We start from the raw sequence: 26,760 nt of genomic DNA on the forward strand, positions 1-26,760 counted from the left end.
CTGACCAGTACGTAAGATAAATTTAAATAGTGGTATCAGTGCATAGTGCACAGCTATGTAGGATTTAAAACAACAATTTGCAACTACAGTCTAATTATTAGAAATCGTTCATCATGCTATATATTAACTTATAAGACATACACTGTACACTACTATTCTTTGTCCAAAGCGATTAAGATATTTCTGTTATCATTATGCCACAGCAAAGGTTATGCCTTTAGCTTCGTGTCCACGTTTTACCAAATCGTAAATTGGTATCAGTGAGCCTTCTAGGCCGTGGGCGATTGAAGGATGTATTTTGGCAAGTTAGTCTGTCTGTCTGTCTGTCTGTCTGTCTGTCTGTCTGTCTGTCTGTCTGTCTGTCTGTCTGTCTGTATGTATGTATGTATGTATGTATGTATGTATGTATGTCTGCCTGCCTGACTGACTGTCTGTCTGTCTGTGTGCCTGCCTGCATCTGTCTGTGTGTCTGTCTGTCTGCCTGCCTGTCTGTCTGTCGATCTGTCTGTCTGCCCCTCCTCTCGCCCTCTCTTTCAAACCATGTACTTGCTTGTCTGTCTGTCTGTCTGTCTGTCTGTCTGTCTGTCTGTCTGTCTGTCTGTCTGTCTGTCTGTCTGTCTGTCTGTCTGTCTCATGAATGTGGAAGTTGAAGCATTGGAGGCCATGTACATGGCTACAGATTGCTTCTCATTATATTTAAAAGAAATTTAAGAGGTAAATAATGTCAGCAATATTCATAGTATACCTTACAAGTACGTAAGATAATTTTAAATAGTGGTATAAGTGCATAGTACACAGCTAAGTGGGCGATTGAAGGATGTATTTTTGGCAAGTTAGTCTGTCTGTCTGTCTGTCTGTCTGTCTGTCTGTCTGTCGGGCTGTCTGTCTGTCTGTTTGTCTGTCTCTCTGCCTGCCTGCCCTCCTGCCTGCCTGCCTGCCTGCCCGTCTCCCAGTCTGTCTGTCTGTCCCCCTCTCTATTTCTCTCTTTCTCAAACCTTGTCTTTTGCTTGTCTGTCTATCTGTCTTTCCGTCTGTATGTCTGTCTGTCTGTCTGTCTGTGTCTGTCTGTCTGTCTGTCTGTTTGTCTTTCTTTCTGTCTGTCTGCCTGCCTTCCTGCCTGTCTGTTTGTCTGTTTGTCTGTCTGTCTGCCTGTCTGTCTGCCTGCCTGTCTGTCTGTCTGTGTCTGTCTGTCTGCTTGTCTTTTTGTCTGTCTGTCTGCCTGCCTGCCTTCCTACCTGTCTGTCTGTCTGTCTGTCTGTTTGTCTGTCTGCCTGTCTGTCTGTCTGTCTGTCTGTCTGTCTGTCTGTCTGTCTGTCTGACATTGAAAAAATACCGATGTACAGTAAAATGTAGTAGGATGTACAAAAAGATGGAAAACTGGGTATAAAATGTACATCAAATAAACCCACACTTCAGACATGTATTCTGAGTAGTCTCCTATTGTAGTAATCAAATCAGAGTGAAGTAATTTGAGATAAGCCATAAAATAAACCTTACAAATTAAAACTTGATACTAGATGTACACTACATGTCCCATGTATCTCTCACAGGCAGGACAGGGAAATATAAGAACTGTTTCTTGTGCCTGTCACTGTTTATTTATTTCAAAGGAAATTGCTAATGCATTGGTCATGAAATATGAAGAAATGCATACTGCACCATCTCTTGACAGAAACTGGGATTATTAGTCACTAAAGGGCAAATTCTTAGGGGTACTACTAGACTTGGGGTCGCTTGTCTATACATCTGTGCCCAACTCTATCTCTGCGCCAATTTTAACATGTGCTATTCAGAAAATATAAAGAAATATATTTAATTTTGAAATGCGAAGCCCCCATAAGGATATATTGCCCATCACAAGACAAATGGATGGTGCTTTCTCAAATAAGAACACAACAAAATAATGAGTTTCTTTACCCAACTCCCAAAACTGTTATGACCTCGTTTATTTCGGAACCCAAGGTGAACTAAGTGAATTCTCCTTGTCATTATCATTATAATGGAAAATGAAGTTTGGATTTTGATGTCGAAGGTACAGCTCTGATTACAAATTCAGGGCCATTCTTTCCATAGCAAATTGTCGCTTCAAAATGAATTGCGGAATAACGCTAGTGTCAGTGTACAATGAGATAATCATATTATTATTATTATTATTATTATTATTATTATTATTATTATTATTATTATTATTTATTTATTTATTTATTTATTTCGGAATAGAAAAAAAAATTCCATATACTGAAGAAAAAATAGAAAAGGGGAAAAAAGACGGATTAAAAAATCCTCTGGCCCCACACATTCCACAAAGTGCTTTTGGTGACAATGGTGTTATATAAGACACTCGCAATAATCGGGTTTTGGGATGCCGAAATTCGTTGGTAAAAAGCACTTGTTTTTTTTTTCTTAAAACTTCATCAAAAGTACAGACATACATACATACATACTTACTTACTTACTTACTTACTTACTTACAATGCACGGTTGCTTTGAATAACAGAATGTTTAAAACCGGTCAATTTCCTAAAAACCCGAGAAAATGCTTTTCTCGTCATATTAAAAGTACCGACAGTAAAGTTACTCCACAGGTAGGAACAATAGGGAATGTCACAATAAACAGAAAACAAATGACACTTAACAGAAAGTGACGTATATTTAAAGTCACGGATAACCGCATTTCCTCTGGCATAAAAAAGACGAATCTTCGCCTCAATATCAACAATATCTTTAAAATCGGGAGTAATTAAAACACCAAGATACTTATAGACATTAACATTACTAAGAGATCTTTCATTTAAATAAATAGGAACCTGGCTAACTTTCCTTGTATTTGCTTGGAATAACATGCATACAGTTTTTTTCTCATTAAAAATTATTGAACAGCTATTTCCGTATTGTCCGCAACAGTCAAACCAACATTTGTTGGCCATACGCCCCTGTAGAGAATAAAACTATATCATCAGCATAAATCAAGTGATTCAGTTTTAGGCCACCAACAAGACAGCCAAACGGAAGAGATGAAAGAGTCTTGCTAAGTGTATCTAAATAGATTGTAAAGAATATAGGTGACGAAATTCCACCTTGTTTTACGCCGTTAGTTGGATGGAACCCTTCGGAGAGGCTTCCGTTCCATTTTACAACAAATTCTTATCAAACAACATTTAAACCAAAGACAATGTCGAACACAATTATTGAAAGAAATATCTTCAAATGGTGGATCTTAAACTGCGTACCTAGTTTAATAGTTTTTCAGGGCCACCAAACATTCAAAAAAGAGATCTGCCGTTTTATCAGCATGAAATGTTTTAATATAAGGCACAAGATGTAAATGAGATCGAGCACATCTTCGGAGTCACTGCATGGAGCATATAGCAGGCAACCTCACGTTAAACGACTTTTTCCGTCTTTTTTTGAGTTTCACTCGCTGACATTATAATTGCGACTTGCTATCTCCAAATGAAGGAGACTTTCAAGACTACTGTTACTCGCAGAAAATACACAGTGCATGTGCGCACTTCTTTTGTACTTTCCCGCGCAAAGAAATTTTAATTTGCTGCTAAAGGTTACAATTTTAAGTGGACACATTTCAATTCAAAGTTAAGCCAGAGTACAATAGCGATATAAGATACATATTAGCCATGAGTCAGTGTACAGTCACTTTAGTGAACTATCCGTTGAAATCGCGCATGCTAGGATCTAGGAATCGTCACGTAAATAATGATATGTAAATGACAAGAGCTGAACATAAACCACCTGTTATCTTGCCATCAAAAGAAGTTCTACACAATGATTGATCTGGCTGAATCAGTCAGTACTCTAAAATGAGTTATCTACAAAAAAAATGAACAGAAAAAATAATCCCCTGATATAATATATATCAATTTTTTATCATGAGAACCTACAAGGATATTGGTCCACTTCCTTTACACGGTGATGTCGCGATCGCAAACACCATCATATTAATTGCACAAATGGTTTTTAAACTTACCTTTTGTATAAAAAGTAACCGGCGCGATATATTTCACGTCCCAAAATGAAAAGAAAAAAAATGAAATGTTTTGTATTTTTGTATTCATAAGCTTAGTATGGACATAAATGTTTTGGATGACATTATTAGATTTTAGTAATTGAAAGGGATTATTTATATATCTGTCGATGTTACTATTGTTGTGTTATTGTCATCATTAATTGTCACCACTGTGTTTTTATAGAACCACATTAGCCTATTTTTAGCAGTAAAGACATCAAACAATAATGAATACAAATTTGTATACCATTTCTTCACACTGCTCTACTTGAATTGATGAATCATGTATTTGTTGTATTTTTCAATTGTCAAACTCTATGTTCAACAGGAAGATCGCCACAGATAAGATAAAAACAGCTCAAGTCCCTCACCTGAAAGTAGACATTGTAGCTACCTTATTGATTCAAATTATAAATAGGATGGTAATATTTTAGCCCCACATTTTGATAGTGACCATAGTCACACAGTATCATTGAGAATTAAGAATAATCACGCATGCAGTGAAAACGTTTATTTACAACCACCTATTAAATAAGTTAATGTACTCTTTATTTATTCCAGAAGGTCATGTGATTAAAAATCTGCGACCATTGGGCAGGCTTTGGTAGGTACTTCTGTGAAGAGATAAAGGGAATAGTTAAATAATTAGTATGTTTTCGCCGTCGGAGGCACACATCACAGGGCTTCATATCACGTTGCTAACGAAGCAGTTTACCTCTGTACCTGTTAATCAATAAACATTATACCAAGCGAATGGTTGTAAGGACGTCGACTTTGACGCATCTACAGGTAAGTATGTATTCTATGATTAATAAACTCAATTTTACAAAAATGATTTACTTATAAAGAATTTAATGAGATAAAACACCTCTAAAGTAAATTTATTGAGATGAACTTGCACTTTACATTCTCGGCAGATCTACAGAGGTATCGTGGTTACCAAATATCTTGTAGTGGTTCTGTTATAGAAGAGTGTCAATAGTCAGCGTACCATGGCTTCCGGTGGAAAAGACGACATTTCATGGGAGGATTCCGATGGACAAGACTACATTTCGTTGGAGAAAGTCATAGACAAGATAAATAAAAAGTTAACAAAAGGTAAGGTTAAGTTAAGGTAAGGCAAATTGTAAAGTTTTGTGTTTTTTTTCATGTGTTCGAATAAATAACATACATGTGTACTGTATATTTTTACCAACCATTTAGGCGTTTAAAGACGCAATAAAAAAGACCCTGTGCTAAACTGAAGAGAAACTCAAAGATATTGAAAAGACTACAAAACTTAAAACATTGCTGTTCATGATGAAGGAGATTAATTACAACTTTTATACACGGGGTTCAGCATCCAAAATGGCTGGTCGATTATTGTAAGTCGCTGGGTTGAACTTCCGTGATAGGGTCACTGACCGAATATAATGACACTGTGTGGGATAACAAAAGTGTACCAAGACACAGGTCTACCCTACCAAACATTGCATTTTAAAATCAATCAATGTGCATGAAAACTGACGTTTAAGCTTTCGGTTTAACACCGGTTCAAAGCTGTTTACGACTCGACCGGCAGAGAACCGGCAGTGGCAACCGTTGTTTGTACTTCGGTGAACCGCTCGGTTTATCCGCTTCATAATCATAGTCCGACGTGCAAGGCGTGGCTTAAAATCCTTTGAACCAGCTAAACTTATACGGGAGGGTGACTACTTTCAACACTATTAGGCAAGTAACAGTACACAGACAAACATATCCGTATCAGCCGATTTCATGACATACTGGGTCGACAGTGAAATCGAACACAATGGGATATGATATATGTCTATTTTAATACACTTTGACAAACAGCTACAAAATGCTCGTCAGTATAAATTCCATATGGATTTTGTGTGTTTATAACTTTTGATTGTGACATACGATCGGGATCTTGTGGATTGTCTTAGCAAATGATATGCATGTTCACAATTTACTATGGTTGAAACCTGGCAGAACGCACGTATGTCTGTGTTTGGTCGCCTGAAGTGTGAAAGACTTCCTGTGTCAATCTTAATCACATGTTAAATGGATAGGGGGATGGGGGGGGGGGCGGGCTCTTCGTCAACTACTGTCAAATCCGAGGTATGTAATTCGCCCAAAACTGACCAAGTACGGGCAGAGTTACGAGCTCGTAAGTCTCAAGTACGAGTGACGTCATACTCTTGTAGTTGGCCTAATTTTCGATGAGTACGCAGAGGACTCACGCTTGTCGTATTCCGCGAGTACGTGGCGAATATCCGAATTGATCGGTCATCCGAACTGACTACGTGTCCCCCGAAAAAAATCTATTGTTCTGATATCAAAGTAATGTTTCGGTAAAAATTTTAAGTTTGATGAATGACGATCGACTTGTGAATGAGCGCGGTTTGTCTTGGAGCTACAGTGTGTATTGTTTGTAAGCAATCACTGTCCACCACTAGAATGACGTGATGTTAATGACGTACGGTAAAACAAAAGACGACTACATCGAGTGCATTGGAACGATCACACCTTCAATAACATCTCAATAAAGTTGTTCTCCTATTGACCACCCCGTTGTCTTTTGTATGATTCATAAAAGATTTGAAATGATTGTGAAATGGTGAGAAATGCCTCACTCTACTCTGACTATAGTGGCGACTTTCAAACAACTTGTCGGCATGAGATGTAACGCAATCATTGATGATTGACAGTGTGATACCGGTCAGAAGTAAAAGGAGTTTCGTTTCTTTTTCCAATAAAGATTTTCAAAGGTGTAACACTTTTTCAGCTTCGGCCTACCTATAAATCTGCGATGTCTAGGAAGGAATCCTCACTCGATCGTGAAACTTAAGATAAAGTCGAAAACGATGTCCCGTGTGAACCAGTGTAACAAATTTGGTGGGTGACCTCTACTGTTAAGGTAACCCCCTTCAATGTTACTCTCTCTCTCTCTCCACTCTGTACACGGGATCGACTTGGACTTTTAGGGAATTAGCTCAAACTACACACACTGTTCATGGTTAACCTGGATCATTTGGAAGTGGCCACGGAGCAGATCGAAGCTCCTAGTCTCAGACCGTCTCTTCCAAAGACTGAATCCATAATTTTATTATTCCATCAAATTCTTATAATGTGATCTTACAATGTGATCACGTGATTGTTCATCCAACTGTCTGTAATTAGTCATTATTTGACATCAACGATCTTTTAATAACTTAATGTTGTCATCTTAGAAGAATACTATTCGCGAAATGCAGACATTTGTTCTAAGTGTTAATTCATGACAGCTGAGAGTTCACGGTGACCTCGCAAAACATCAAAACGTAGCGAATATCAGAAAGTTGTATTCTGTCATCCGTAACACTATCACCTTTTCCCAAAGTGTGGCGTCCCCGCCACACATTAAAATATTCAAAATGATTGCCTTTCATAAATGAAACACTTTTTATGATTTTGTAAATCGATAGAAAAGGAGAAAAGTACAAACAATTAAAGAAATTAAACTTGGAATAATATGGACGTCTGCTCATTTCTTGAACAGCAGTCTGATTTCGAGACAGGCAGTTTACTTTCAAAGATTGGAATTGCAGTGATTATCTTTTTCAACATTGACGATAATGCGAGTGGTTATTCAAGAAGTACCTTTAGAGTCACACAGCTCCTCTACCATACAACGTCTGGCAAGACTATACAATCACTCACACAGCCGTGCCTATCTTTTACCCAGATAAAAATGAAACCCTTTTGAATTTTGACTTGTAAAATCTATCATACAGATACTCTTCAATGACAACTCAAACATCGTGAAAAAACTGATAATTTCATTAAACAAGTGATATCATTCGTCTTTTATAAAAATCAACTTTACGATTGAAAAAACTTGGAGTAGCAATTATCATACGGGTTTTCAGCATTTGAGGCATTTCAGAAATTCTTGTGGAATTTGAAAGGAATCTTTGCATAGACAATAAAATACAGCTCATTTCGGTCGGATCTCTGTTTTGCACTCAAATTTGAATTCAACTAGTTATCTTGTACTGCAGATTCAATAAAATACTATCTCAACATGGTTCCTTCCTTTACTGTGTAGGAACTTTATATCACAAAATCAGACTCAACTTGTGAGCAACGCATTTCTGTAGCGTTTCGGCTCACTACAATTCAGAGTCAACAAAACTTCGAGGAGTTTCCAATACTCCATACTTCAATAAATATTCTTATTAAAACTAAAATTTTCTCCATAGATAATTCACTAGTGATATTCTTTCTGCTTGTACGCGACTGTTGAGGTGTAAAACAGCATCACTGAAATGATTGTGGTAAGAAAATAGATTTCAAGAATTGTTCATCGTCAAACTAAATCGAGCATACAATTATTATTTCTTACACATTTCTCTGTACACACAGTAAAAAATTGCTGATCATGAATAGAAATGAATTCGAGGAATAAAATAATGTCAATCTTTAGCAAATCTCTACTACCGTATGACTAATGAGTTGTTTGTCCTTCAAAAGTCTTAAACATGTAATGTAGTTCACATGCGAACTGCTTCGGTCTGCATCAGCATCCGATACGCGATATCTCCAATCGCCTGTCAGCTGTTCGGTCCTCGTTTAAGGTTTCACTGCTACAACGTTTGCCAACGTCTCTATCGCTGTTTGTTTATTCACAATTCCACGTTTTGAAACACAGTCCCTCCATCTCAGATGTCTTAGTCCACCACTGCACTATTTTACAAGTTCTAGTTCGAGTTGAATTCCTACCATTGCGACATAATCATTAAAAGTTTCCTTTCGAAAAGTTCTCGAGTCATCGATTTGTCACTCACCCAGCGGCGTTGTTTTTTTTTCTTCTCAAAGGTTGTCAATTATTCTTCATAAAGTTTTAATTTGTCTCATTACGCACACAATGGTCCTTCTAGTCCAAGGCCGGTTCTTCCACCAATGTAACAAATTTGTAGGGGTGACCTCTTCTGTTAATGTAACCCTCCTTCAGTGTTACTCTCTCTCTCGCCACTCCTACACGGGATCGACTTGGACTTTTAGGGAATTAGCTCAAACTACACACAATGTTCATGGTTAACCTGGATCATTTGGAAGTGGCCACGGAGCAGATCGAAGCTCCTAGTCTCAGACCGTCTCTTCCAAAGACTGAATCCATAATTTTATTATTCCATCAAATTCTTATAATGTGATCTTACAATGTGATCACGTCATTGTTCATCCAACTGTCTGTAATTAGTCATTATTTGACATCAACGATCTTTTAATAACTTAATGTTGTCATCTTAGAAGAATACTATTCGCGAAATGCAGACATTTGTTCTAAGTGTTAATTCATGACAGCTGAGAGTTCACGGTGACCTCGCAAAACATCAAAACGTAGCGAATATCAGAAAGTTGTATTCTGTCATCCGTAACACCAGTACCATTGCACGGCGAAGCGGCAGCTATGCTTTCTCCGTGTTTGTTATGACTAGAGTCGCAGCCTGATTGTGAACCTACCCAGTTGTTATTGATCCGTAGTTTACACAGAAAAGCAGCAGACAGCCGTGCAATGAAACAGAAACCCCTGACTTCGTTTTTCTGAACTTCATTTTTTTCTCATTGAGTGGCTAAATTGCGGACACATCGTTTTATACACATTGATACAATTTGATTACATTTACATGTCAGTGAACATTATTTATAGATGCAACCATGACAACAATGCGTTTTTATCAGCTGTCCACCACCACCACCACCACCACGTCGTCGTCTTTCTTGTAAATACGTTTTTTGATTTCTTCTACACATATTCAATTCGTTTTCCTATATTTAGTATTAAATAAGTACAATTCATTAAAAAGGTTTCTATGTAGTACGGTACGTTTCATTTGTCTGAGAGTGCATGTAACACGTGTACGTTCATTCTGTATGAGTGCGACCTTTTGACCCCGCCCGTCCCATCTCGATGCAGATCACATATCCGAACTGACCGCATATCCACTAAATGCATGTCCCCGTTAGCGTTCGGATAACCGACGTCACTCGTATTTCCAGACATGTACTACTCGAGTACCAGATCTATGCGTTGCGAGTATCATTGGCAACTCCTGTGTCTGGTACAGTCATGAGCGTTACCAGTTCTGTCATGCGCTGTCGTGTGCAAGTAAAGGTCAAACCCCACTGCGTAATCTTCCTACGTCGACTGACTGACAGTTATATATTATGTATATAGCGTTTGATTACGTAATTATTGTTTGTGCCACCCCACCCCCGTGCACCCCACCCCACTCGTACGTCCATGCAGAGACCACGGTGACGAACAGTAAAACTTAAAAAGTCTTTACACAGAAAGATAGACAGGGAAAGGGAATTTCCTAGTATATTGTGTTGACATGTATTAACGTTTGATTAATAAATGCAATGTATCCTCTGTTTATTGTTTATTTGAATGGTGGTCTTTATGTGCGTCTTGCGTTTAATGTTTGCCGCAACTTGGTAATTACGCATCCAGATACATTGTACACAAAATTATATTACCAAGATGTTTTATACGTACGTTCATGCGTTCTCAGTAGTATAGCGCCACCAACATTCACGTTAACTTAAAAAGTCTTATAGTTCACTAACTGACATCTACCAATCCGACTAACGGTTGGTGTATTACCATTTGTCAGTTATTAGATATTTACACTGGTTATGGAAATATGTTACTAGTAATTTGCCAAATAGCCTACCAGTTTGATCAAGGATATTAGCTGTGCACTAATTAATTCAAAGTTGGTAAGCTACAAAGAGACAGAGAAGACGATAGTTTTGATTTAAAACTTTATCAACTAGAGATGTTATCTGATAAAAACATGAATAACATTATAAAGCTAAGAAATCGCAAAGACACCCACTATTATTTATTCGACCTGGTGTCACCAAGGTTGGTGTGTAGGGGTGATCCTAATGTTTAAAAATGTTTTTGTTTTTTTCCATGGAAAATTTTGGTCGATCGGTCGATTTAAAAAAGTATATAAATAAAAAACCATCTTTGAATTCATGTTTCTTTGCCTCTCCTTTTCCTCCTTTCAATCATCTTTTCATTGGATTCCTAGAAACAAGCCCTTCTCAGCTTTTCTTAGGGACCGGTCAGTTTCTCCAGCCGGGGGGGGGGGGCGGTGGATTCTTAAATCGGGCCGACAAAAAGTCACTGACCCCCCCTATCTGTAAAACCCAAAACAGGCTGACCCCCCTATCACTTAATTCTAAAACATGATGACCCCCCCCCCCCATATATGATATTCGCATGAGTGACAGGTATTTTTTGATCGTGACTCAGTGTGGACTGCTTGACTGTCTTGCATCTACTTTATAAGATCCCGGGTTTTTATATAGCACTATCATAATTATAATTATTGACTACCCAGGGTAAATATATTTGAAAAGGAGTTTAATAGCATCTTGACAGTGACAGGTAGGGGGAAAGCTTTGAGAAGGGAATATGTACAGCTGTCATGGGGGGTCCTAGGGGGTCTCCCCCTAGAAGCCCAGGAGGTTTTTAACTCTGAAAAGTCAATATTGAGACTATTCAGACATTTTTAGAAAATCATTTCCAAGCTTTACAAGACAGCACCAACATGTAAAAAGCAACTACATAGGGTTGAAATACTTTTGAAATATTCTTTGATAGCATCTTGACAGTAAGAGCGGAAGAGCTTGAGACTGGGATATGTCCACCTCATGCGGGGGGGGGGGGTCTGAGGGGGTCTCCCTCTAGAAGCCCTGGAGGAATTTTACTCTTATAGCCAATATTTACACTATTTAGACCCTTCAAGCAATAACTTAATCCATGCTTTACAAGACAGCAAGTATCAGAAACTATTCTTTATAACTTACACTAAGGGTTGAAATATGTTCTTAAAAAGTTAAATGGCATCATTATATACATGTAGTAAAGGTCAGCACATCTAATGGTAGTATCATTGGTAGGGGAGATTTGGAGATTAAGGCAATTTTAGACTATCTTGGCAAACATTTCACATCTTGAAAAGACAATATCATCTCAAATTAGAATAGGGTGAAAATATTTAAGAAAAGTTTAATACCATTATGACAGTAAAAAGGTTGTTGGTGCATCTGATTGTTGGTTGAATGCATGAGTGACCTCTGGGGGTGAGGAAGTCCTTGGGGTTTTCCCCCTGGCAGATATGGAGTTTTTTGCTTGAGATACTAAGGCAATGTTTAGGTTATTCATAACCTTTGAGGTAATATTTCCAAGCTTCGAAAAGCTAACGTAAATGTACGTTTTAAATGAGTTTCCTATATCACATAAAATAGACATGTAACATTAGTATAGGGGCATTAATATATGTATAATAAAGTCACCGGTATGTTAGAGAACTTTAGGTGGATATTGTGTTTTATTGTGTTTTTGTGTGGTCATTGTGTTTTAAATTGTGATTGAAGAAAAAAATCCTTTCTACAATGGCATATAGCCTTGTCTGAAATGTGGTACATGTCAATATTTGTTCTTGTCCCTGTTTCTTACATGAATTCTTTAATATTACTTATAACTTCAAACATAACTATACATATACATATACATGTATTACCTAGCTACCACACTAGTTACAGAACATGTTATGTAAATGCTTGGCTGTTTCACAATCAATGCTTTACTTATATTGCAGTTTGGGGCAAACTTGAAGGTTTCGTAATGGCAATTTTCATAGATAGTTTATAAATGAAATTAATCTAAATTGTTCTACTCGTCATGTTATTGACACTACAAATCACCACATCTCATCAGATTCCAGTTTCTGTTATACCCTAGGTATGACCACCTAAAGTTCTCTGACATACCGGTGACTATACTACACATGCAATATTAATAATGTCCCTGTACCAATTTTACGGGCCCATTTTTATGTGACATGGGAAACTCATTTAAAACTTACATTTACGTTAGCTTTTCAAAGCTGGGAAATATTACCTCAAAGGTTATGAATAACCTAAAAGTTGCCTTAATAGAAACAAAAAACCTCCAGATCTGTCAGGACGACAACCCCCAAGGACTCCCTCAGCGCCAGAGGTCAAAGGGGGGAGGTCAGTGAGTTTTTGTCGACCCGATCGTATTTTTCTAATTCAAAAATTGGTCTTCTAGTTCAAGTGTCGGTCTTCTAATTCAAGTGTTGGTCTTCTAATTCAAGTGTCGGTCTTCTAATTCAAAAATCGGTCTACTATACTATACTATACTATACTATACTATACTATACTATACTATACTATACTATACTATACTATACTATATACTATACTACATTATAGTGTAGTGTAGTGTATTGTAGTGTAGTGTAGTATAGTATTGAGGAGTGTTGTATTTCCGTATTTGTTTGCCCAGAGTTTACTTGTATTGTTCATCAAATAGAGATGCCAGTATTATGATAGTGGACTCAGGTTACTAGTATTTATTTCTGTTTCATTATAGCCTCTTTTCGCCAGTTTCCAGGTGAAGAATTTAATTTTCTTTTGAAATTCTTTTTCGTTACTACATGTTCGTATGTATCTGATCGTTTGACCCTTAATGGACCCTTTGAAGACTGAGTTCGGGCGGCAGTATTACCTGTTTAAATATTGGAATGAGTTTTGATATCCAATACTTTGTGTTATTGGTGCCGTTGACATTTGTGGATTGTGATATGTTACTTCCGTATCTGAGCTTTCCAACGAAAATTTGAAAGTTGGATGTATTTGGTTTATTTTTTCACTCAGATTATTTAGTTCAACTTGGGTGCCACAAAATATCATGAAAACGCCACCCCTGAAATGTGTCCAGAGTGATATTTTATCCGTGTAGATTTCAATAATGCGACTTTCCAGTTCATGGAATGTCGGCTATTTCGGGTGATGCCCAAGAGCCAATGCACATGCATGTTTGTGTGTAGAATTCTCCTTTAAATTTAAATGTGTTTTTCGTGAGAATCACATAATAGTTTTAGGAGATGCACAGGTGGTGGTTTTGGAATGCTATAGTCGATTGTTTGTGTAACTGGCGAGTCAAGTGCTTCGACAACTGACTGCATTGCGCCAGACTGCAAAGTATGTGTGTACATACCACATGTAAAGTGACTAGTATCCAATTTTCAGGAACTACATACAGTAGCTTCTGATGCCATGTGATGATACACTTTGTGCAAGTGTGAGACATATCTCGCTGGACACCCACAAATGAGATCCCATTGGTCTTCAACACAACATACAGTCTCTATATTAACGGATCTCATCTACGAGATGCAATAACTAAACACTGGGACGTAATAGCAGACAATGAGATATGAAATCAATTATATCCAAAAAGACCAATCATAGCACAGAAGCGAAACATAAACTTAAAAGACAAATAGGTCAACACTCAATTGCAGCATTCCGAATTTAAAAATCTAGCGGAAATAAAACGAGATAATATTATAATATAGTATAGTATAGTATATAGTAGAATATAAAGTATATAGTATATAGTATATTAATAATAATAATAATAATAATAATAATTTATTTCTTATAAAAGAGCGCACTACACTGCGTCTCAGTGCGCTTTCCATAACAATACACAGACTGGAATTTTAAAATACAGATGTAACTTGAAAATATACAAAATATGTGTAATACGCTAGTAAAATAGATAAATGTTTGAATAAGAAAATAATGCTAATAAAAACAATGCTTACTTAAAAAGGGCGAAATTTAAGGTTGATGTAAAAAGAAAATCTGCAAAAATTCAATAAAAATGTTGTTTAAAAAGGTAAGTTTTGAGAGCGGATTTAAAATTGTCGATGGTCTTTGAATTTCTAATACCTAGTGGAAGTGAATTCCAGAGAGTGGGTGCACAGACTGAAAACGCTCTCTGACCGTAAGTTTTGTTAAAAATACCAGTGGGTCTGACTAAGAGCAGCTTTTCCGCTGAACGAAGATTTCTTGTGGGTACATATGAACTAATTATTTCTGATAAGTACAGTGGTACCATGTGATTAATTATCTTAAAAGTTATCAGCAGAGTTTTAAATTTAATTCTAGCATCAACCGGTAGCCAATGCAAGTCAATCAGTACTGGAGTGATGTGGTCCGATTTACGTTTACAGCATACAAGACGAGCGGCGGCATTCTGAAGAGATTGTAGGCGACTTAACTGACACTTAGGTATTCCATTCAATAGACTGTTACAGTAGTCGAGTCGTGATGTCACGAATGCGTGTATCAGTCTCTCTGTGCAGGTTTTATCAAGCAGCTTGCGAATCTTGCCAATCCTATATAGGGAAAAGAACCCACTTTTGCAAATTTGACTAACATAATCAGACATAGAGCCGTCATTTCGTAAATTGACACCAAGATTTCTTACGGAAGGGGATGGAACTATGTCTGATCCACCGATTTTCAGGCTTGTCAGTTGTTCAACGTCAGTTTTTAACTTTGACGAAAACTGTATAACTTCTGTCTTGTCATCATTTAGGACTAACATATTCATTTTCATCCAGGAACGGATATCATCAACACACAGTTCTACATTCGATAAAATGTATAGTATAGTATATAGTATAGTATAGTATATAGTAAAGTATAGTATAGTATAGTATAGTATGGTATAGTATAGTATACTATATAGTACAGTATATAGTTTAGTATAGTATAGTATAGTATGGTACATGGTATAGAGCATAGTATAGTGTATAGTGTAGTCTAGTATATAGTATAGTATAGTATAGTATGGTATAGTATAGTATAGTATAGTATAGTATATAGTACAGTATAGTATAGAATAGTCTAGAATATAGTATATAGTATAGTATATAGTAAAGACAAGTATATAGTACAGTATATAGTACAGTATATAGCATAGTCTAGTATATAGTATAATATAGTATAGAATAGTATAGTATAGTATAGTATATAGTACAGGATATAGCATAGTCTAGTATATAGTGCAGTATAGTATAGTATAGTATAGTATAGTATAGTATAGTATAGTATAGTATAGTATAGTATAGTATAGTATAGTATAGCATAGTACAGTATAGTATAGTATAGTATAGTATATAGTACAGAATATATTATATAGCATAGTCTAGTATATAGTGCAGTATAGTATAGTATAGTATAGTATATAGTATAGTATAGTATAGTATGATATAGTATAGTATACTATATAGTACAGTATATAGTTTAGTATAGTATAGTATAGTATGGTACATGGTATAGAGCATAGTATAGTGTATAGTGTAGTCTAGTATATAGTATAGTATAGTATAGTATAGTATGGTATAGTATAGTATAGTATAGTATAGTATATAGTACAGTATAGTATAGAATAGTCTAGAATATAGTATATAGTATAGTATATAGTAAAGACAAGTATATAGTACAGTATATAGTACAGTATATAGCATAGTCTAGTATATAGTATAATATAGTATAGAATAGTATAGTATAGTATAGTATATAGTACAGGATATAGCATAGTCTAGTATATAGTGCAGTATAGTATAGTATAGTATAGTATAGTATAGTATAGTATAGTATAGTATAGTATAGTATAGCATAGTACAGTATAGTATAGTATAGTATAGTATATAGTACAGAATATATTATATAGCATAGTCTAGTATATAGTGCAGTATAGTATAGTATAGTATAGTATATAGTATAGTATAGTATAGTATAGTATAGTATAGCATAATATATTATAGCATAGTATAGTATAATATAGTATAGTATAATATATAGTACAGAATATAGTATAGTCTAGTATATAGTATAATACAGTATTGTATACTATACTATATAGTATAGTATAGTATAGTATAGTACAGTATAATATAGTATAGTACAGTAGAGTACAGTACAGTACAGAATAGTATAGTATATAGTACATAATATATTATATAGCATAGTCTAGTATATAGTATAGTATAGCATAGTACAGTATAGTATAGTATAGTATAGTATAGTATATAGTACATAATATATTATATAGCATAGTCTAGTATATAGTACAGTATAGTATAGTATAGTATATAGTATAGTATAGTCTAGTATAGTATAGTATAGCATAATATAGTATAGCATAGTATAGTATAATATAGTATAGTATAATATATAGTACAGAATATAGCATAGTCTAGTATATAGTATAGTACAGTATTGTATACTATACTATATACTATAGTATAGTACAGTACAGTAGAGTACAGTACAGTACAGTATAGTATAGTATAGTACAATGTATAGTATATAGTATATAGCATAATATAGTATATAGTGTAGTCTAGTATAGTATAGTATAGTATATAGTATATAGTATAGCATAGCATAATATAATATAGCATAGTATAGTATAATATAGTATAGTATAATATATAGTACAGAATATAGTATAGTCTAGTATAGTATAGTATAATACAGTATAGTATTGTATACTATACTATATAGTATGGTATAGTATAGTACAGTATAATATAGTATAGTATAGTATATAGTACAATATATAGTATATAGCACAGTCTATTATATAGTATAGTCTAGTATAGTATAGTATATAGTATAGTATAGTATAGTATATAGTAAAGTATAGTATAGAATAGTATAGTATAGTAGAGTATAGTATAGTATAGTATGATATAGCATAGTATACTATATAGTACAGTATATAGCTTAGTATAGTATAGTATAGTATGGTACATAGTATATAGTGTAGTCTAGTATTTAGTATAGTATAGTATAGTATAGTATAGTATATAGTACAGTACAGTATAGAATGGTCTAGTATATAGTATATAGTATAGTATATAGTAAAGACAAGTATATAGTACAGTATATAGCATAGTCTAGTATATAGTATAATATAGTATAGAATAGTATAGTATAGTGTAGTATATAGTATAGTATATAGCATAGTCTAGTATATAGTGCAGTACAGTATAGTATATTATAGTATAGTATAGTATAGTATAGTATATAGTACAATATATAGTATATAGCACAGTCTAGTGTATAGTATAGTATAGTATAGTACAGTATAGTATAGTATAGTATATAGTATAGTATAGCATAGCATAATATAATATAGCATACTATAGTATAATATAGTATAGTATAATATATAGTACAGAATATAGTATAGTCTAGTATAGTATAGTATAATACAGTATAGTATTGTATACTATACTATATAGTATAGTATAGTATAGTATAGTACAGTATAATATAGTATAGTATAGTACAGTAGAGTAGAGTACAGTATAGTATAGTATAGTACAATGTGTAGTATATAGTATATAGTATAGTATATAGTGTAGTCTAGTATATTGTATAGTATAGTATATAGTATAGTACAGTAGAGTATAGTATAGTATATAGTACAGTATATAGTATATAGCATAGTCTAGTATATAGCATTGTATAGTATAGTGTATAGTATAATATAGTTTATAGTATATAGTATAGTATAATGTATAGTACAGTATACAGTATATAGCATAGTTTAGTATATAGTAGAGTATAGCATGGTATAGTATAGTAAAGTATAGTGTAGTATATAGTACAGTATATAGCATAGTCTAGTATATAGTATAGTATAGAATAGCATAGTATATTAGAGTAGAGTATATAGTATAGTGCAGTGTAGTATATAGTATAGTATAGCATAGTATATAGTACATTAGATAGTATAGTCTAGTATATAGTACAGTATATAGTATATAGCGTAGTCTAGTATATATCATAGTATAGTATAGTATAGTACAGTGTATATTGTACAGTATAGTGTATAGTATAATATAGTATAGTATATAGTATAGTATAGCATAGTATAGTATAGCATAGTACAGTATAGTATAGTATATAGTACAGAATATAGTATATAGTATAGTCTAGTATATAGCATAGTATAGTATAGTATAGTACAGTGTATATTGTATAGTATAGTGTATAGTATAATATAGTTTATCATATATAGTATATTAAAATATATAGTACAGTATACAGTATATAGCATAGTCTAGTATATAGTACAGTATAGCATAGTATAGTCTAGTATATAGTATAGTATTGTATAGTATAGTATATATTTTATAGTAAAGACAAGTATATAGTACAGTATATAGTATAGTATATAGTACACGAGTATATAGCATAGTGTAGTATATAGTATAGTATAGTATAGAATAGTATAGTATAGTGTAGTATATAGTACAGTATATGGCATAGTCTAGTATATAGTATAGTATAGAATAGTATAGTATAGAATATTAGAGTAGAGTATATAGTATAGTGTAGTGTAGTATATAGTATAGTATAGCATAGCATAGTATAGTCTAGTATAGTATAGTCTAGTATAGTATATAGTACAGTCTAGTATAGTATATAGTATAGCATAGTCTAGTTTAGTATATTATAGTATATAGTATATAGCATAGTTAAATACATAGTTAATAGCATAGTGTAGTATATAGTACAGTACAGTATAGTTTAATATATAGTATATAGCATAGTATAATATATAGTATAGTATAGTATACTATAGTATATAGTATAGTATAGTATATAATATAGTATAATATAGTGTAGTATACTATATAGTACAGTATAGTATAATATACCATATACTATACAATACTATCCTATGCTATAATATATACGATACACTATACTATACTATATACTCTACTATATAATATACTATATTATACTATATACTACACTTGCCTATATACTATACTATGCAACACTACACTATGCTATATTCAATATACTCTACTATACACTACTATATTATACCATACTAAACTATACTAGAATATACTATCCTATACTATACTAAACTATACTATACTATACTATACTATACTATACTATACTATACTATACTATACTAATTTTATACGATACTATACTTGACTATACTATACTATACTATACTATACTAATTTTATATGATACTATGCTTGACTATATACTATATACAATAGTATAGGTATGCTATAGTATGCTATACTATAACCTACACTATACTATACTATATTCCATATACTAGTATATTATACCATACTATACTATACTATACTACACGACACTATACCATATACCATATACTCTACTATACTCTATTATACTATAGTATACTTAAGCAATAAACCACACCCTGGGGATGGTATACCACTCGGTTTTGAGCAGTGAACTCAATATATTTCGTTCACTGGTCAAAACCGAGTGGTATACCATTCCCAGGGGTGGTTTATCGCTATTATATTATACCAGTATATTGAAACTGTCGGAAACAAGATATGACGCAACATTTTCTGGTTTCATTTGTGCCCCCATCCCTGCGCGGACTATAACGTTCGTAGACGAACAGTGAGAGAACATCAAAATTTGGACACGTGCCAACTATGCATTATCGCTCAGTTTAGACGCGCTAGTTCGATGCCTAGATCAATCAGATCTCTCGATTTGCGCCATCAATATACTGGACTGTATACTATACTATATACCACATACTCTACTATACTATAATCTACTACACTATACTATACTATACTATACTAGACTATACTAGATTATACTAGACTCTATACTATATACGATAGTGTAGGAATAGAATAATATTATAGTATATTATTGTACAGTATATAGTAGAGTATATTATACAGTACTGTATGGTATAGTATGCTATACTATACACTACACTATAATATACACTATACACTATATTCCATATATTCTACTATACTATAATCTACTACACTATACTATACTATACTATACTATGCTATACTAGACTCTATACTGTATACAATAGTGTAGGTATAGAATAATATTATAGTATATTATTGTACTGTATATAGTAGAGTATATTATATAGTACTGTATGGTATAGTATGCTATACTATACACTACACTATAATATACACTATACACTATATTCCATATACTCTACTATACTCTAGTATATTATACTATACTATACTAGACTATACTATACTTTGCTATGCTATGCTATATACCATATGCTCTACTCTACTATACTATACTATGCTAGACTATATATGATAGTATAGGTATAGAATAATATTATAGTATTGTATTGTACAGTATATAGTATAGTACGGTATGGTATAGTATGCTATACTATACACTAAACTATACTATATTCCACATACTCTACTATACTCTAGTATATTATACCATAATATACTATACTATACTATACTATTATATACTATAATATACAATACTATACTATGCTATGCTATACTATATACCATATACTATACTTTACTATATACCATACTATATGATATACATGTACTATGCTATACTATACTACACTACACTATACTATATTCCACATACTCTACTATACTCTAGTATATTATACCATAATATACTATACTATACTATTATATGCTATAATATACAATACTATACTATGATATGCTATACTATATACCATATACTATACTTTACTATATACCATACTATATGACATACTATGCTATACTATACTACACTATACTATATACTCTACTATATTATACTATACTATACTATTCTATACTATATAATATACTATATTATAATATATACTACACTATACTATGTACTATACTATACTACACAAAATAACATATACTCTACTATACTATACTATGTACTATACTATACTACCAGTATACTATACTATATATTATACTATATAATGTACTATACTAGACTATATATAATATGTACTATATATTATAGTATAGGTATCGAATAATATAGTATAGTATTGTACAGTATATAGTATACTATACTATGTAGTATGGTATATAGTATAGTATATAGTATACTAGTAGTATAGAATAGTATAGTATAGTATAGTATAGTATGGTATAGTATAGTATACAGTATAATATAGTATAGTATATAGTACAGTATATAGCATAGTCTAGTATATAGTATAGTATAAAATAGTATAGTTTATGGTATATAGCATAGCATAGTATAGTATAGTATAATATAGTATAGTACATTGTACAGTACAGTGTAGTATATTATAGTATAGTATAGTATAGTGTAGTATAGTACAGTATAGTATAGTGCAGAATAGTAAAGTATAGTATATAGTATATAGCATAATACAATACATAGTATATAGTATAGTTTAATATATAGTACAGTACATAGCATTATAGCAATATAGCATTATAGTCTGGTATATAGTACAGTATAGTATAGTATAGTTTAGTATAGTATATTTTAGTATATACATGCAGTATAGTATAGTATACTATATAGTATAGTATAATATAGTATAGTATACTCTATAGTACAGTATATAGTATAGTCTGGTATATAGTATACTATACTATATAGTAGAGTATACTATACTATACACTATAATTTACTATATACCATACTATATGATATACTATACTATACTTGATTTAATACTATACTATACTACACTACACTACACTATACTATATTCCATATACTCTACTCTACTATATTATACCACACTATACTATATTATATTATACTATGCTATCATGCTATACACCATATACTATACTATATTATATAATGTACTATATTATACTATATACTATACTTGACTATATACGATACTATACTATACTATGCTATATACCATATACTATACTATACTCTACTATACACCATATACTATACTCTACTATACTACACTATACTATATACCATATACTATACTCTACTATACTACACGACTATATACCATATAGTATACATTACTATACTCTACTATACTATACTATACTAGACTACCATACTAGACTATATAATATAGTATAGGTATAGAATATTATAGTATAGTATTGTACAGTATATTGTATAGTACAGTATATAGTATAGTATAATATAGTATATAGTATATAGCATAGCATAGTATATAGTATATAGTCTTGTATAGTTTATAGTATAGTACCATACACTATTATAAGCCCAGTGGATGTATTTGTATTGAACAAAATGTTCACTTGGTAAGCCCACATAGGGCAAGTAAATAAATAAAACAAACTATACTATACTTTGTACTTGATCTTTTTTTCATTATCATTTGTGTCAATATGACTTGAAATGATTTAAACTTTTGAAACCCTAAAATTAGTGATACTTTTATGATATAACTAAGTTGTGTTTTACTTATGAATGGTGCTCTAAATGGCCTCCAAAAGGTGTTCATTTTTCAAAAGATCTTACCATGGGAGGGGGACACCCCCTCCCACTTGTATAGCATGCACGCATGGGCATAGCATGCACTTCTCCCGACACTTTTTCAAGTTCTCTCCCTACTTTGAAACTTACTGAAACCCCTAGGTTTACAATTATGTTAATTTCATTTCTAATAATGTACTTTATAATTAGCTGAATTAATCTATAATGATAATAGTTCACTCAATGTAAGAGATATCCTAGAACTTTTGGTTACTAAAACCATGAATATTTTGCACAGCTATGAACAGACAATCATACTTCTCATAGGGTTCCTGCCTAAAGAGCTTTATATATTGCAAGAAAGAACAAGAATATTTCTTGTCAACAGATGTGGGGGGGGGGGGGCAGTGTTTTTTATTTGTCAGCAGGGGTGGGGTGAACAAGAAGTCAGCGTAAAATCTGATCGCTCCCTAAAATCAGTCTCATTCAACAACAAAAAATAAAACTGAATCAAATAAAATGAAATCATTCACCACTTACATGCTAGCTTCACTCTGTGTATAACATGTAAAATTGTCAGATATATAGAAGTCCACACTGGTTTTCTGTTCATTTTACATTTTATTACTTATTAAGTTATATGACTATATCTCTTTGCAATATCCAAAATTTTTCTAATGACAAAAGATTGTGTCTTTTAACATTCTCATTTAACAAGTGCTTGAAGTACAAATTACAAAAACACATGTGTGTTTACACCAATGAAGAGAGCCAAGAGACAAGATTAAACAAAATTCACATTTTTATACCTAATTTTCATGTCAATGATGAGATCATCATATGCTTAACACTTCTTCATCTATATACCCCAAGAGCCATTCAAATTAATTTCCAGCTCATTACTTTTGGAATTAAAGATTATTTTACCAAAAAGACACATTTTAGCCATAATTTGCATATCAATAATGGAATCATCATGTTCTGAATAATTCTTAAAGCAATAAAAAAAAATAATTGTTTGATTCCGGTTATCTAACCCTGCCTAGTTTTTCACTGCCGACCCTAACCTTTTTATTAACAAGTTCAAGAAAAAAATTGTAACATCACAAAAATTATGAAGTCTCGCAAGAATTGGTGGATGCACAAACTGACATCAATTTAAAAAGACAATATAAAACTTTTCTTCCAAAATGTAATGACTGTACATCTGATGAGAAGAAACCAAAAACAGAGAGCATATGGAGAACAATGAAAAACATAACTACCTCAGATATGAAAAAAAATATTTAGAAAAAAAGAAATATAAAATGGCATTGTAGCACAACTATTGTTTTCCAAAATACTGCCAATGGCGATGTAGCACAACTGTAGTTTTTTAAAATATTTATCCATATGCTAGTCCATTCTAAAAATAGGTGTTCATTTGTTGAATGACTATCCAGTTGCCTATCCAACCATGTTATGTTTGTCACATATGTGATTATTGGGCTGTTGCCATGGGCGGGGCCACTGTTGCTAGGGATATTTGCATACATTTTTTGAATGTTTACTAACTGCCTACCAGATGGTGTTCTTATTTAACCAAAATATACTGCCATTTGGTTGTTGCTAAGGCCATGGTCATGGTTGCTAGGGCCAATTGTGTCAAACTATTCTAAAGGAAATCTGCAGAACAACACTTCTAGAACCATCTCACCAAATTTCAGTTTCCCTGACCAAGTACTTTTTGAGATATAAATTTTTGACCAATTTACATGTTTACACCTAATTTGGATGTTACTGATGAGATCATTATATGCTTAATATTTCTTCATCTATACACCGGCAGATACATCCCTGTTAAAAGTTCAGCCCAATCTACTGAGTAGTTTTGGAATTGTAGGTTTTTAACCAAAAAGCCCTACTTTGCATATTACACATGGAAACATCATGTCATGAACAAATCTTAATTTACACACCCCTGAGAATGTTCCCACCAAATTTCAGGCCAATCTGCCCAGTAGTTTTGTAGTTTAAATTCTTTGACAAAAATCACATTTTTGACCCAAAACCCATATATCTGATGTGATCATTTTCATTTGAACAATTTCACTACTAGACATCCAATATAACATGACCACCAAGTATCAAAGAAATCGGACTGCAGTTTTCGACTAAGTTGTTTACACACACACACACACACACACACACACACACACACACACACACACACACACACACACACACACACACTCTTCATTTCAATTGTATTAAAAATGTTCAAAATAGAGCTCATGTCCTTGTGCACAACTAATTGATTTAAGATCTAAATTTCTGTTTTACTACACATAGAGTCTGAAGTTATTTTTTTTCTCTTAGAGACGAGCAAAACAACAGCTTCTTTGAATAGGACATCTGTTATGTACTGTGTAACAAACCTGTAAGAGATAAGAAAGTTAACAAAGGATTAATACATTTATTGTTCAACTCTAAAACTTGCAAATATTTATGGTCAAAGTATTGGTGTAGTATTTGATCATGATTTCTTTTGCTAGTTATGTTTCTGTTAAATGAGATTTGGAAAAGAGCAAAGTTTGCAAGGCTAGGTACATGTAACTCTGGTGTCCGGTCTCAGTTACATGTACATGCTAAAAATCAAAATGGCTGACATTTTTCTTATTAATTTTAGTAGTTTAATCTAAGATGGGAAGAAGTAGGTGAAAAACAGTGACAGTGTTGTTGTAGCATGAATCAATTTGGAAAGGAGTATAGTTTGTAAGGCTAGGTAACTCTGGTGTCTGGTCTCCTAGTTACATGCTAAATATCAAAATGGCTGACATTTTTCTAACAAATTTTAGTAGTTTAGTCTAAGATGGATAGAAATAGGTGAAAAACAGTGACAGTGTTATTGTAGCATGATTCAATTTGGAAAGGAGTATAGTTTGTAAGGTTAGGTAACTCTGGTGTCTGGTCTCCTAGTTACATGCTAAAAATCAAAATGGCGGACATTTTTCTAATAAATTTTAGTAGTTTAGTCTAAGATGGATAGAAATAGGTAAAAAACAGTGACAGTGTTATTGTAGCATGAATCAATTTGGAAAAGAGTATAGTTTGTAAGGCTAGGTAACTCTGGTGTCTGGTCTCCTAGTTACATGCTAAAAATCAAAATGGCGGACATTTTTCTAACAAATTTTAGTAGTTTAGTCTAAGATGGATAGAAATAGGTGAAAAACAGTGACAGTGTTATTGTAGCATGATTCAATTTGGAAAGGAGTATAGTTTGTAAGGCTAGGTAACTCTGGTGTCTGGTCTCCTAGTTACATGCTAAAAATCAAAATGGCGGACATTTTTCTAATAAATTTTAGTAGTTTAGTCTAAGATGGATAGAAATACGTGAAAAACAGTGACAGTGTTATTGTAGCATGATTCAATTTGGAAAGGAGTATAGTTTGTAAGGTTAGGTAACTCTGGTGTCTGGTCTCCTAGTTACATGCTAAAAATCAAAATGGCTGACATTTTTCTAACAAATTTTAGTAGTTTAGTCTAAGATGGATAGAAATAGGTGAAAAACA

This window comes from Glandiceps talaboti, chromosome 11 (genome assembly GCF_964340395.1).
Source record: "Glandiceps talaboti chromosome 11, keGlaTala1.1, whole genome shotgun sequence".
In the NCBI taxonomy this organism is placed as follows: domain Eukaryota; kingdom Metazoa; phylum Hemichordata; class Enteropneusta; family Spengelidae; genus Glandiceps; species Glandiceps talaboti.